Genomic DNA, 4,800 nt, shown 5'->3' with positions numbered 1-4,800 from the left:
GTTTGGTTTAAACATGCAAGTGTCGCGCTGTTGAGACATAATGTATATAACTTTAAACACGAGGAAAAAAATGACTTATACAGAAGTTAATGCATTGAACCGTGATACAAAGTTTGACGGAAATTGGATAATATATGTTGCAGTTATTGCACAGAATTGGGAGATTATGACGTTTACTGTTATTCAAGGGTTCATAACTCTGATAAATAAAGTCTGCTGCAAGCGGTAAATGAACGTGGCCGAGACAGATTTTTTTTAACCCTGTATAAACTAAGTTTTAAGAAAATTGGTTAACATGTGTTTCAGTTATTGCACAGAAACGGGGAGTGACAGACGGACAAACCCTAATTAATATCCCCCGTTTTGGTGAAAGCGGGGGATAAAAATGAGATGGTTTCAATAAGCACATGAATTTGCAGAGTTTGTCCTGAACCAATTTCATTGTGATGTTATATATGTATTTATATTAAGATTATATTCTTGGACATGGCTGTTAATAGGACTGAGATTATGTACAATTTTACAAAGCGTGTAAAACAGTATACCGTGACCGTTAGACTATCAAGAATGGGTTTGGCTCCTCGGTAACAGTACAGGTAAATAACAATTTGATGAGTGACCAGTGTTATCTGGTCTTTGTCTGACACATAGAGCTGATATCTGATACCGTATGACTGTTATCAAAATACAACTGGACATTTAATATTTGTTATTTGCATTCGTTTTGGTCTTTAGCTCGCCTTCACCTCGTTTTCACACCTTGGCGAGTTACGTAAATGCCCCGGGCGGGGGAAAACGACGGTCAAATCACAAAGTGGCTATGTTTACCTGTGTTGCCGAGACTGTGTTGTTATTTTACCTGTGTTGATTAAGGTCGTTTCAAAAACAAAGAAATCACCATTTCTAAATTTAGAAAAAAGAAAGTAGACAAAAGATAAGCTTATAGATGTAGCTTGAATATAGAAACATACTCAAGTTTAAACACGAAACCGTATATATTGTTAAGCCATTCCTCAATTTACACAAACCACGATTGTTATCGCACAATGTTCGTCGATCGTCCGCACAAATGTGCGCAAGCAATTATCGTCCAATTTTGTATCGTTCGCACTTCGTTCACACACCGTGCACACATCGTGCGCACAAGGCACATCGTGTAACATTGTGCAATCCTACAACTGAAATATATCATGGTACGCCACACCTATATTGTGACACACCTACTATCCATTGTCCTTACTGAAGTATTCTTTTGGCATGTGCTGGCAGATGTGATTATGTTTCAGGTTCTGTGGTCTATCTGTTTGCATTGCTCTTCCTGTTTTGTATGATCGTAAGAGGCGACTAAATTTGGGACCTTATCTCTTCTCTCCTTTCTAAATAACTTTCTTCTTCCTAATGTCTCCCTTGACAATGCCTCACTTTTGGCCATTTGTTGAGCGTTCGCCCCTGTGAGGAAGGCTTTGGGTTCTGTCCCCTGGCCGAGACATACCAAAGTCTTTAAAAATGGTAGTTTATACTCCTGCTTAACGCTCAGCAAATTAGGAGTGGGACGACTGGTTCACCCGTTGTCAGTATAATGTGACCGGGTGGGGCGTCCTGCTGGGTGTCTTCGGCAGTATGTTTCAGTGAGGTAGCACTATAAAGTCGGCATCAGTTCCGCGCTATCACAAGGAGACAAACACGAACATATCGCAGCCTCCCAAAATACACGCACATACACTACACGCATGCATCTTGCACACAGGAGAGACCGTCCTTAAATGACCTTAGCTGTTAATAGGACGTTAAACAAAATCAAACAAACAAACAAAAATCTTTGTCTCTGATGGCAGAAATTTGCGTTTTTTGGTTCTGTCCCCTGGTCGAGACTACCAGAGTCTGTAAAAAAAGGTAGTTCTACTCTTGCTTAACGCTCAGCAATTTAGAAGTGGGACGACTGGTTCGCCTGTTGTCAGCATAATGTGACCGGGTGGGGTGTCTTCGGCAGTATGTTTCAGTGAGGTAACACTATAAAGTCTGCATCAGTTCCGCGCTATCACAAGGAGACACACGAACATATCGCAGCCTCCCAAAACACACACGCATACATCTTGAACACAAGGAAAGCCGTCCTTAAATGACCATAGCTGTTGATAGGACGTTAAACAATTCTAAACCAAACCAAACCAAACATCTCTCTTTTGGTTCCTTTGTTGTCTGTTTCTGCTTTTGTTGTCCTGTCAGACTTAACTATTCCGCGATTTTTCTTCTTTCTCTTTACACCTGTTTCAGTCTTTCTTTCTTCCATTTTTCTTCCAATGGTCTCCTCGGGTTTGTTAATACCTGGATGTTGCTGGCTTGAATCTAGTAACAGGATTTTGTTGACTTTCTACACAGCTTCATATCTTTGATGTTAATAAAAAAAAATTCTTCCCTCTACTTTATACACCCCTTTTCCGATGCAGGCAGATATAACAAAAGATCCAACCCATTTAGATTCCATTTTGTTCCCTATCCTGTTTACTCTCTTCTTGTTTCTGATTAAGACATAGTCTCCAAGTACATGCTCATTTCCTATGCTCTTTTTATCGTAGTGGATTTTATGTCTCTTTTGTGCATCTCTGATCATGTCCTTAGCAAGGTTCTGCAAGTTCAACAGTTGTGCGAAAGATGCAGCTCTGTCATTTAAAAGCTTCTGGAAGTCGTCGGCATTGAGATCAGATTCATGAGACAAAGTTGTATATTGTCCAATTGAACAAGGAGTACGGACTCTCTTCCATATGTTAGATGACAAACAGTTTCTTTGGTTGAGCCTTGTACGCAATTTCTGGTTGGGAATGCAATCTGTTGCAAGTATGTGTCTCAATCATTTTGTGTTCCGTTAACATACTTAACAGAGGCATGACAAAGTGTCTGAATTAACCTCGCTCTCGGGCCATTGGTCTGGGGATTGCAGGCAGTCGTGACCCGTCTCTCTATGGGTAACTGGCTGCATAGTTTGTCATTGAGCTTATTACAAAACTCTGTGCCGGCAAATAATTTCAATAATAAAAGTAGCCAGCTCAGTTGCTTCCTTTGAAGGAATGGCTTTCACTTCTGGCTATTTCGTCAGGTAGTCAGTTAAATTTAGTACAGCTATATATACATTTCCCTTTGACGTGTGTTGCAGTGGACAAACAAGATCCATACATAGCATACTAATGCCTTGTCCTTCATTTGAATTTGGTGTAGAATTGGTGGGGTATTTGAGAGGTTGGATTGTGACTATAACCTAACTGTTAATGTTTCTTTATGTCTCCCCAAACCTTATTGTTGCCAGTTATTGAAAATTATTATGATAATTTCCTGTCCCTGATGTTGGGGATGGGATGGGAGGGTATATAATGATTTCCCTGTAATGTTCTGTTCAACTCATGAACTCTTATAATAACGATAGTGAAATATAAGATTTTTCTTAGGGGGTATAAAAAGTATCTGGCGGATACATGTTGGTTGGAGATAAAATAAAAGTATCCGGGGGATTAGGAGTTGAAGAGATGTTTGCTAATGACTATGACATAACTGTAAATGTTTCTACATGCTTATTATAACAAAATATTTAAAAAAAAATGTTTGATTTACTATATATAGAATTTTTTAGATTTTTCATACAAGGGTATTTTTTTTATACAGGAGGGGCGGAACAGTCATTAGGGACTGCAGGTTTGGTTTAATCGGATTTGTATAATTTTGTTTGACGTCCTATTAACAGCTATGATCATTTAAGAACTTGCATTAATGTGTTTTAGTGTATGCTTGCTTGCGTGTGTGCATGTAGGAGACGGGTATGTTGGTCTGCTTGTGCATGCAGGAGACCGGGTATGTTGGAGGGCTTGCCTCCTTGTGACAGCGCGGATCTGATGCCGACTTTATAGAGCTACCTCACTGAAATACCATGCCGAAGGCACATAGCACAGCATTCCGCCCGGTCACATAATACTGACAACGGGTAAACAAGTTATTGCCATTTCCCTAAATGCTGAACGTTAAGAAGGGAATAACAACTACCATTTTTAAGGACTTGGGTATGTACCGGCCTGGGTTCTTCCTCACCTGCGCGAGCGCTCAAAATTTAGCCCAAAACTGAGGTGTTGCCAAGCAAGGCGCTGGGAAATAAAAGGTATATAGAAGAAGAAAGAAAGATAAATATCCCAAATATTGCAATGGGTGCAACAGATTTATTGTAGGATATACAAATATAGGACACCAAAGCAAATCCTCAATTCTGCAGGGGGAAACCTCATTAGTCGCCTTCTACGATACATGCAGTGGGTAGCATCAGGTGTATTTTTTTCCTGATCCCCCCACTGCAAGAGTGAGCTACTACAAAAATATATCCAGGACGCTCAAGTGGATATGACCAAACTAGTCACCATATATATGTCGTCGACCAGATTAGATAAATTGAAATGTCAATTACAGATGGACAGATAAGCCAATAACCAGATAGATAATGATTAGTTAATTGGATACCGACCCACAGATTCGAGCGATTGTGGCAACCAACAGATATATAAAAGTTACATGCTTGTTACAAAGTACAAGCCACATTCCATTTGTATGCAGATTATGAAGAGTTCAGATGCCAGCCATGGTTTGTTTGTTTGTTTGATTTTGTTTAACGTCCTATTAACAGCTAAGGTCATTTAAGGACGGCCTCCCCTGTGTGCAAGATGCATGCGTGTAGTGTAGTGTATGTGTGTGTATTTTGGGAGGTTGCGATATGTTCGTGTTTGTCTCCTTGTGATAGCGCGGAACTGATGCTGACTTTATAGTGCT

Source organism: Mizuhopecten yessoensis, unplaced genomic scaffold (genome assembly GCF_002113885.1).
Source record: "Mizuhopecten yessoensis strain PY_sf001 unplaced genomic scaffold, ASM211388v2 scaffold716307, whole genome shotgun sequence".
NCBI lineage: Eukaryota > Metazoa > Mollusca > Bivalvia > Pectinida > Pectinidae > Mizuhopecten > Mizuhopecten yessoensis.
The sequence above is the reverse complement of the archived record's forward strand: the minus strand, read 5'-3'. Positions refer to the sequence as shown.